The sequence below is a fragment of the Pinus tabuliformis genome, chromosome 5_2, assembly GCF_031772625.1.
Source record: "Pinus tabuliformis cultivar Carrire ecotype Pingquan chromosome 5_2, CPIR1, whole genome shotgun sequence".
NCBI classification, from domain to species: Eukaryota; Viridiplantae; Streptophyta; class Pinopsida; order Pinales; family Pinaceae; genus Pinus; species Pinus tabuliformis.
The window spans coordinates 684091524-684103091 of NC_142306.1; the positions used below are offsets into that span (position 1 = coordinate 684091524).

General features: G+C 38.7%; 1 pseudogene; it reads right to left on the reverse strand.

Annotated features, from left to right (window-relative positions):
- Window positions 1-9683: 9683 nt before the first annotated feature.
- On the reverse strand, window positions 9684-11139 carry LOC149160957 (lecithin-cholesterol acyltransferase-like 4 pseudogene; annotated as a pseudogene).
- Between the last annotated feature and the right edge of the window lie 429 nt (window positions 11140-11568).

The following is an 11568-nucleotide window of genomic DNA, read 5'->3' on the forward strand; positions in this document are numbered from 1 at the left end:
GATCTAAACAAGGAAATGAAAGAGCTCCAGCAACAAATAATCACTAAGGGACACAATGAAGGAACCCTGGCTCAGGAACAACGCATTCAAAATCAATTGGAGGAGAGAAGGAAACAGGAGGAAATATTGTGGAAGCAGAAATCCAGGGTCAGATGGCTGAAGGAAGGAGAATGAAACACCAAATTCTTCCATCGAACCACAATTCAACGAAGAATGCACAACACCATCTCTTTCATTCAGACTCCAGAAGGGGAAAGAGTGGAAAATCATGCAGAGATTGAGCAAGAGTTCATAAGACATTTCCAGCAGGTTCATCAAGAGCCCCAAATGGATAGACGGCATGCCATAGAAAAAATCATTCAAAATGTGCCTAAAATCATTACAAAAGAACACAATGAACTTCTACTGCACCCGATTACACTACAGGAGGTGGATGCAGCAATGAACCAGCTCAAGGAGGGCAAAGCCCCTGGCCCAGATGGCTTTACCACTACGTTCTTCCACACTTTCTGGGAGCTGATAAAAGAAGAAGTCTGGCTAGTAGTGGAGGAATCGTGAACACTTCATTGGCTTTTGCCCTCACTCAACTCAACCTTCATTGCGCTCGTCCCAAAAGAAGAAAACAATAGTACCCTAGACAAATTTCGTCCAATCGCTCTATGCAATGTAATTTACAAAGTGATATCAAAGGTCATTGCCAACAAGTTAAAGCTGCTACTGCCCCTGCTCATTTCGCCTGAACAATCGGGCTACGTGGAAGGAAGACAGATTTTGGATGGCATTATCCTCACACACGAAATCATACACTCCCTCAAGCACTCCAAACAGGCAGGTATGATTCTCAAGCTTGACCTCTCAAAAGCTTTTGATAAGCTAAGCTGGACATACATACAAAAAATGTTAAATGCTTTTGGCTTCTCTCCAATGTGGGTGTGATGGATTATGAGCCTAATATCTTCAACTTTCTTCTCCATCCTCATAAATGGCCTCCCTTCCCGTCCTTTCCGTCCCTCTAGAGGAATTAGGCAAGGAGACCCTCTCTCCCCATTCCTTTTCGTGCTAATGGCAGAAGGTCTGGGTCGCCACATCAAGCATGCCCTCCTCTCCCAGCAGCTCAAAGGCTTATCCATTCACAACTTGCCTGCTATCACCCATCAACAATTCGTGGATGACAACATGCTTTTTGGATACCCTTCGGTGTAGGAAGCTTCTATGTTCAAATCCCTTCTGAATGACTTCTCTGAGGCCTCAGGCACTAGCATCAATAAGGCTAAATCGCAGATCTTCTTCTTTCACACTCCCCCTATTACCCAACATGCCATTGCTCAAATCTTAGGTTTTTCCATAGCCTCTCTTCCTTCTAAATTCCTGGGAGCCCCCCTAATTGATTCTGCCCTCAAGCATGCCTCCTGGCGTTTGCTCCTTGAGAAACTTGAATCTTGCCTCAATCTTTGGATTCACAGATCTCTAAATTTAGCTAGTCGTTTGGTGCTAATCAAAGTTGTTCTACAGGCAATGTCGCTCTACCTATTCTCAATCTTGGCTGCACCCAAATGGGTTATCAAAAAAATAAAGGTTCTACAGCGCAACTTCCTTTGGGGTGCAACAGGAACAAATCACAAATGGGCCCTGGTAAAATGGACTATAGCTTGTAATCCTAAAGAAAAAGGGGGAATTGGTCTGAGGGATCCTAGTCACAGCAATACTATTATGTGCGCGAAAATCTGGTGGCAATGGCTCTCTGCGCCTAACAAGCCATGGGCAACTATATGGACGGCCAAATATGCCAACCATAGACCACAGGAAGAGCTCATTAGATACACTCCCACTGAAAAAGGTTCACTTATATGGAATGCTGCTAAACAACACTACCTGATGATCCAGCAACACAGTTTTTGGGAAGTAAGGAATGGCAGATCAGCGCGTTTTTGGATGGATGCTTGGAACCAGCAACCGAAGCTCAACAGCATCCTAGGACAGCCTCCAACCACTATAGGGAGGGGCAGCAATAGGAAGAGGTCTGGCAGCATTGGACTCAGGACATAGAACAAGGGTATAGACAATGGAAGCACAGTGACAGAATAATTGAGCACGTGGATCACCAAACTAAGCAGGAGCTGGAGAGGGAACTCCAAAAACGAAGAATTAGATACTCCGAGGACAGGGACATTCTTCGATGGGGTTATATGCCTAGAGGATCCTTCACCACCAAAGAGGCCTATAAAATCATCTGCTCAGATCCGGTGCCCCTGGATCCCATCTGGAGTAGAATTTGGTCTCCAGGCATCTGGCCCAAAGTCTCTATTTTCCTCTAGTTGGTTGGGCACCGGAAAATCCTAACGTGGGACAATCTCAGACGAAGGAACTTTCACGGGCCCTCTATTTGTGTCAACTGCAACTCTCAGGAGGAAACGATCCAGCACCTCCTAGACTCTTGTTCCCTTGCCAATCAATTGTGGGAGAAGGCGAGCTTTCGCTACCAATGAAGATGCCTAGTGTCTGAAGACATCTCCAACTCCATTCACCAATGGCATCAGAACCCTTACAAAAGTGAAATTCTCAACCAATTATGGAGAATTATTCCTGGTCTCCTCCTCTGGTCTATCTGGAAAGAGAGGAATAAGCGCATATTCAAAGATCAATGTACCCCGCTAGAGATCATTTGGGGCAACTTCTACCTCAATCTCAAAGAGACCTTGGCGCTCCGCTCCTGGGCTCGGGACGACTTTCCCTCCATCACAAATGAGAAGGCTATTTGGGAAAATTGTAACCTGCATCTCCAGCAGGGAACTCAAATTCGAAGCTCGTCTGAGCACAACAACATTAAAAAGGATTCATGGACGCCTCCCCCAAAGAACACATTCAAGCTCAACTTTGATGGCGCTTCTAAGGGTAACCCTAGAAACGCAGGATTCGGTGGTATATTTAGAAACCATGAAGGCTCGCCTCTCCTCATATACTTTGGAAACATAGGCTGGGATACTAACAATTCGACTGAATTGGAGGGTCTCTGGCAAGGGCTTCTCCTTTCCCGGAAACACAATTTCCATCCTTTGGAAATCGAAGGTGATTCCCAAATCCTCATCAACATGGCTAAACAGCTCCTAAATGGGACTCATGCGAGGAAAGTTGCCAATAGTTGGAGACTTGAAGCCAGACTGGATGCCATAGAACAACTGCTCCACAACAATCAGGCCATCATCTTCAATCATGTCAAGAGGGAAGGCAACAAGGTTGTTGATCTTCTTGCCAATTTGGGAGTGGATTCAGAGCATACTATTCTCACAGGGACTCTAGACATCATACAGACACATGATCAAAAACAGGAATGCACAAACTTGGTCCAAAGGGAAGCAGCTCCCCCGGATGCAGGTGCTTGAAGAAGCAGTTAAAGTGACAGGACAGGAGTGGGGCGAGGCTGTCCGACACCTGCCCACTCGGTACAATGTGTTAAATACTGGTATGCTGGTTAGAGTATGGCATGCGCGCAGTTTATGGTTAAACAGCTCACATTCCAGTGGCTTCGATTCATATCTCCTGTCCACCGCGATGGCTCCTCCCTCCGCACGCTTAGACCTGCAAGAGATGGCGGCGTTCATGAATGCTACAGTAATGGTAGAGGCATCTCGAGGCATGCCAGATTGGGTTAAGGCCTGGCTCTGTCTTAGGCGCATGATGAAGTCTCTCGGGCCGTTTCATTCAGTTCATTCCCTCGACTCTGGACTTATTTTGATTTCCAGCTTGTTTGAGGTCAGCTCTGTAACTTCTGAGGCCTCTCGGCATTTGAAGAGGAAAGTCTATTTGGAGCCCGGCTCGGCCCTTCTGAAGCGGTTCATGCTGTTTCTCACATTCCTCTGCTAGGTTCCGAGGTGCTACTGGGTGGTCTTGGTCTTGACATTGCTCTATCTGGTCTCGAGTCTGGTCTCTGGCTTTGGGTGGTGGTTTTTAGGTTGGTTGGTCATAGCCTCTGTCCCTGCGCCAAAGTATCTGGTCTCGGGCCTCGTTTATGACTCAGGGTGGCGAGAGATAAGCACTGTCAATCCTAAAGTTGCCTGAACGTCTTCTGGAGAGAATCATTTAGTTACCAATTTGGTTTCGCCGGCTAGGGGTTTCTGCAGGCTCCCTTCCTGGTCTAGGGGTCTTTGCTGGTCAGCTTGTATCTCTGTTGCTTTGCCTGTCTCTGTATCTCAAATGCCTCGACTTCGCCAAAGAATGGGGTGCCGAAGAGGCCAGCCCCGGCGCGCACCAACAAGTTCATCCTCTAACTCGCCTTCCCTCTCCAGTGAGCTGATTGTCGGTCGCTACCCTTGCACGCGCAGTGGGAGAGGGCGGCTTCGTGCCTCCAGACACCACCCCGGGCCTCCTTCTTCAACTGGCTCAGCAATCTTCTCATTTGATAGCTCCCTGCATCGGCCTAGGATTACGGCTCACATTACTGTGGCATTCCATGAGACTACTCAGCTGGAGGATTCTGTCTCTCATCCGGGAGGCTCGGGGGCAGTCTCTGTTCCTTCTCCTTCCATCCAGTTGGGAATTGATAGCGCGCCTCAGCAGGATTTGAATGTTCCGGGTTGCAGCACTCAAGATGCGGAGATGGCGCCGGTTGACCCTGGTCCCTCTGATCAGCAAGAGGCTCAAGCTAAGGATATGCCTGAATTTGGTTGGTGCCGTATCGTGGAAGAACCACCAGATGACTAGCGAGCTTCCCTCGGCTGCGTTTTTTTGGTTATGCTTCGTCTATCTTCGGGCTAGTATGCTATGTAAACTGTGTTGTGGATTTCCTGTGTGTTTTTTGATGTTTTTGTTAATCTATGAAGTTCCAAGAGAGTATCATCATGGTTCCCTATGCGTGAGTTGTTTTCTGTCTTCTCATATGTTCTCTCTTGACAGCTCTGTCTCGTATCAGAGCAGAGTTTGGACTTCGGTCCCCATGTAAATATTTTTCTCTACTTTGTTAATAGAATTAGTCTTACTCAAAAAAAAAAAAAAAAACTTTCAACAAAAACATTATCATTACAATAAAACATTATTAGTGTAACGGGTTAAAATTAGATTCGACATCATCACAGAACTGCAATTAACAAAATACCTCAATTTACCAATCAATAAAACTTAAATTAATTGAAAATATACCTTAATTTAACTATATTTAAACTAAATAACAAATACTAGCTACTATATAACACTTATTTTCAATATCATATTATAATGTAGAACATTGATATTCTCTTACTAAATTTCATTCTTTTATAAATAAATATTACCTCCAATCTTATGAAATAAAACCAAAAAAAACAATCATGACCATTTGAACTTAATTCCGGTCAGCCATCATATTGAACTTAATTCATGTCAGCCATCATAATCATATGAACCAATTGAGATGACAATAAACAAATAATTAACCAAAGCACTACATAAAAAATAAAATAAAACATCTTGTGAAATATCATTATCAAACCGAACACTATGTAAAAAATGTTAAGCCAAGTTTTAAGTCATACGAAATGAAGAGTAGTTAAACATATCTTTCATTTGAGATAGCCCGTCATTATGAAAGATTCCCTTAAAATGAAAAAGTGGTCCTTAAACACAAGACTATATGTTATTGATGTAAACACTTCAACATCCATTTTCCACTTTAAAATTTTAGTTACATTCTTCATTTTACCTTTGAATTATAATTATTCTCCTAATGTAATATTTACATATTTGAATTAATATATATATATATAATATTAATAATAACCAAATAGAAAAGTTTAAAAAAACAAAAAAACAAAAAAATCTTAATTTATATTTATATTTTTTATATAATATAATAAGTAATAATAATAATGTATAATTTCATTTTTTTTTATTTCATTTTTTTATATCGTATTTCAAACAATATATATAGTATTTATTATAGCAAGATAATATTATTTGTTCCTTTGGATCAAGTGATTGAAGAAATAGCTTGCTCTCATTTCGGAAGGATGATAAGCTCTCCACCCTCTACCATGACTTCCATCCATGTAGAACCTTTCATGTGATTTAATAAGCATGCTTGAACCTACATTAGACTCCCAGTTTCAACAATATATTGTCCCTAGCATTATGCATCCCATAATAGTGGCAATGATGCTTAGAGCGAGCAATAGTTATTGTGGTAACATGTGAGCTCTATCAGATATCGATTTTACTCCAAGGATCATGGCCCACTAGGTTTATGATTTGGCTTTTCTACTCCTATCTATCACTCTGTCGGGTTATCCTCAAATTATTTTGTTCTCTACTCTATTGACTTACCCCTTCCCTTGTCATAATAGTTTTTTCTACATCATGTCTCCCTGTAATCCAATCCCACCTTACTCAAGCCACCATTGCATCACACTCATGTGAAATATGTCGCTCTTGATACTGCATGCTCTTTCTATAACAAAGTCTTACCATCTTGACGTAAACACCTAAGGATTTTGGAAGCCAAGGTCTAGAAGGAAATGGATTTTCTCCACTCTAAGGATATAAAATCTTAGATGGATAATTTCAACACAAATGTAAGTTCTATTTGCATTCAAGGAAAAAAGTTTTTTTGACTATTTGAATTATACTGGCATACAAAGTCCTTTATCACCCATGCATTCTCAGGGCAGAAGGAGGTCAAATTGATAGAGATTAGAGCTCGTCTACATAGAATGGAGAAGTATGGTAAGCTCCTTCTTACGCTCTATTTTTGGTTAGCAAAGAAGAATTGTGTTGTTCTAGCCCTAGCAGCATTAGTTGGCTCTTAGGACTAGCACATTGATTTCTCAGTAGATGACTCTTGTTGACCTATTTTCTTATATTACCTTAACTAGGACTAACTCGTCATCATTCTTCATTTGTCCTCCAGAACATCCAAATTTCCCTTTTCCCTTTCAATTTTCACACTTAGTCGCATTTTCAAACCCTATGCATAACCTTTCACCTCGAACAAGAACCTCACACTCCGCTCACTTTATGCCCCACAACACTCTTACACTTAGTCAATTTTCGTTTATGTGTAGAAGACATGCCACTCACTTTTCTCTACACAATCATTCATTTGCGCGCTTAAATATCCACACTTCCTATCCCTCCACGCTCCTGCTTCTCCATACATATGAACATTCCACACTGTAATATCACTTATTATTATAAAATTGGTTTCTTCCCTCATAAGACATAGTGAAATTTATGAAAATACTTAGTGTTCTCCTTTTGAGGATAATTCAAAGCTCATTTAACAAAGTTTGATAATTGAGGTAAAATGTGTTTATATGGCATTATGTGAATCAAACATTCCATATTTCCATAAAGGATGTCCCCTTGACAATTAACTCCTAGTTTATGGTTCTCACATCACAATGAAGGTGCTATGTGATGAAGGGATGCCTTGGTAAATACTATTCATGAATTTATCTTTTAAATAAATAAGATATCCATAATACAACACTTGACCTGTCATATATACCAAAGTGCATTGAAGGAATAAACAAATATGGTGAATAAATGAAAGAATAATTTCATTTGTATGGATATAGTTAATTCACTCACTCAACCAGATAAAAACTTCCATTGGTCAAATGAAATACCTTGTATTTCAATTGACACCTAAGAAAAATCTCAGCAATAAAATATAGACCATTGGTCTTGCTAATTTTGGATGTGTTCTTGAGGCCTTCGGTTCCAGATAACTCATCTGTTGTGCTCGATACATGGATTCTATGACCAAGACTATTAGAGTTTCTCCTCAAGGAAAGAACCTAGTACATTTGAATCCAAAATATTTCAAGGGACTTCTAAGGTTAATCCAAACATGAAACTTAATCTACCTAAATAAAATTATTTCCTTTACTCTCAAGGTGGAGGTGTGAATGTTCCAAGGAATTCATGGTCCAATTCACATGCCAAAATACCTTCCATCCATTGATATCATGGTTTTAACAAAGCATTACAACAATTTCTTCTTGTTATTCATGCATACAATGGGACAAGATTCAATGTCCCATATACCTAAGTTAGTTTTATATATTTGATATTTTTCTTTTTGGAAAGAGGTTATTTCCAATGGAATTTCCTTTCAATTGGTTAATTATTTGAAGATTCAAATATTCTCTATGAAAACTTATCTAGTATAAAAATAGTTTATTATAATTTGTTCAGTAGCCTACCTTTGAAGAGTAATGTGAACCTTGAGCCTCAGAATAAATCTAATTTTGGTGTCCCATTTTATGGAGAAATAAAACACCTTTTCACTTTTTCCTCATCCAAGATAATTTCATCAAGGAATTTAGACATATATTAACTCAGTCAAACTACAAAGGTTGACTCAACAAGCAGAAAATTTCTTGTAGGGAAAGTGGGGGTTATTTTCTCACCATTTATCATTAGTAGCATATGGCACTTTTTTCATTCAAATCATGGCAGGAATTAGAGACAATTAAGTGGAAACATTGAGAGGAAAAGAGAAGGAAAATCTAATGCAAAATCTTGATCTAGATACACAAATTAGTACTAATTTAGGATATAATAGCAAAAATATACAAAGAGGGAAGAATCCTACAAATGTACAATCTTTATTTTCTCAACCATCTCATTTGAGTTCCTCCGCTACATACAATAGACAAGATACAACTACAGTCTGAAGGGAGAGTAATGAATAACATTATAAAGGAAATGATGGTGAAGAACCTCACTCACATGTCGATTTGGAAAAGTTTCATGTTGTTACATCATCAAAAAATATCTACCAAGAAGGGATCTCATCAGTCAAAGGGACCCCTAATATGGAGGTGGATAGTGCTATAGTCCCTAACTAGGTAGCACTACATTTGGTAGAAATTCAAAATATGGTGGAGGAGAAAGTTGAAGAAAAGTAATTAACTATGCACAATACTCACTATGATAAGGATGAGAAAAATTTATAGATTGAAATAGTTCATGTTAAGAATAAGAATGTAACAAAGAAATGTTGAATACTAAGAGAGGGGTGAATCATTATTTTTCAATCATTTCCTTATTTAAGACATTCATTCTCAATTAATTAAACCATTCCCACAATATTAAGCATAGAAATAGCTTACAACATCAAGTTTTAACACAAAACATATTACTTAGAAATCTATGTGGAAACCTATCCAGGAGGAAACCATGAAACTTCTTTGTCTTTACTAAAGGATGTAGGTGCCAAACTATTGTTACAATCATTCAAGGACCAACTTACAGGAGACACCAATAACCTTTCAAATTTGTAGGCACCAAAGGCACCAACCTACTGGAGACACTGATCCCCTTTCAAATTTTTGTAGGCACCCACTTTTACGAGACCCCAACCCCTTTCAAAATTCTATGCTATAGTTAATTTGTTGTTGATCCAACCAACTCCTCTTCAATCACCTTCATTGTTCTTCATATCTTCAATATTACCTTGTTTCAACATATCATAGGTATTTGTTAAGATACAAATCTCTATTATGTTATAGCTCTATGTTATCCTTCTACTCTTCAAAAAAAATGTCCTTTGACACTCACACTAACTATCTACCTCCTCAATTAATTTTACCATGTATTTATTTATTTATTTGGTTTTCACTTGTCCAACCTTTACAATGGTTTGGTGCCCATGGTTTTAAATTGACCCATGGTATTATGTATTAACTATGGCTCCTCTCATCTACCTCTTATATGATAGCCCCAAAATCATGTCTACTTGTTTCATGAAAATCGCCAATATTTTCTCATATGATTTCCCATCTTTTTGTGGTTGGTATAGAGAGGAAACCCTTCGTATGCTGCTCCATCTTGACCTTAGTGGGAAAAATAACATAGGCATCAACAAGGTCATAGAAAGGATTTGGGTCTCCAACCTTCATCCAATATTTAAGTATATGAAAAGCACATTCATCACATACCAATCCTTAGTGATCTCTAGGCATGCCTATTTTTGCCTTGAGCACAAGCCCATTTTCCATAGTTGATTCCAAGGAGACAATTCCATCACCTTCCACACAAGTTTATACATCCTCCGAGTGTAACGTTTCCTCCATGTGAAATATAGGTATTTACTTGATTCCATAACATGGACCATACGGTGTCTCCTTAGAAGTGCCATATATTATAGAATTTTATAGATGAAGGGATCTTCGCCAAAGAAATGATTTTTTGAGTTTCATTGGCCCATTCAAGATTTCACAATTAAATGATAATGGTATCATCACACCATCATAGATTACAGTATTATTAATAATAGCATTCTTCATGAGATTAAAATAAGCATGTGGACCATAGCACTCAAGTTGAATTGATGAGATACCAAAGTTTTCATTCTTTTTTTTTTGTCATATTTCTAGAAGATGAGGTGAATACCACTTGAAATCAAAGCAATTCCACCATTAGTTGATGCATACTTTACTAATAAATGAAAATATATTGTTTCCATCCTCCTATAAATATAACTTTGTTCAAAATAATGTCCTTTATAAATCCAAGAGCACCTTCAAACGGTGCAGTTATGGCTATCCATGAGTTCATGTACTTCTCAAATACTACATTGTAGAGTGAGAGAAAACATTTGATTAGAAGAACTCCTATTAAATGGCTTATGATGTTTACTTTCTTTCCTCATGAGGCTTTATATATGAATTCTAAATTTTCTCTTAAATGATCCATTGTTTCTTGAAGCCTATTACTGTGTTGAAAGTTAGAGACAGAACTAAATAGATTAGTACCCTCTTGATATCCCCAACCTAGCATATTTATTATCATGTTGTGGAGGTAGTAAACAATATTCATCTAAATAATCAAATCATGGTTCAAAATGTAACAAGAATATAGTCCAAATATGTCTTATGAGACTTCAATTGATGTTTTTGGATCCAAGGACATAGGTTTTATAGTGCTATAATCATAAAGGGACCAAATATTTGTTCAAAATTCATGATTAGTAGCAAAAATACAAACCCAAACTCACTCTTTATGGCCATTTTCATTCATATCTATAAATTTTGAACACCTAATGCCAAGCGAAACTAATACTAGGTTCAAATCAAGATTCATATATGGTTTCTTTTTCTCAGCCAAGTGAAGCCACTCTTCATTTTTTTAAGGTAATTCCTACAGTATTGTGGCCATTTTCATTGTACAGATGTCAAAGTAGGTCCCATATCATAGGATAAAAAGGAAGCCTTTCTATTTTATGATGTTATGCATGATGTTTCCATGTTAAATCCCCTTTCTGATAGATGATACCCCATCTCCTCTTTGTTGAAAATGTTGTTATTTATTTTAAGATCACGATGGAATACATGTTTTTTTTTAACACGATCGATTACTTATGTATTATAAAACTTCAAGGAACAAGTCCTGTTACATAAGATAGAGGGAGCAGAGAGGGGAGGATCCAAAATGGGTACGCAGACCCTTGATCCTTGATGGTGGACTTGTGAAATGCAGTTTGAAAAAGATAACGGCTATATTGCCGTACAAACAGGCCTACTAGAAAACAAAATTTACAAGACATAGATCAAGTTACAGTTGCTGGTTGACAGAATCATCGGGCTGAGGCTC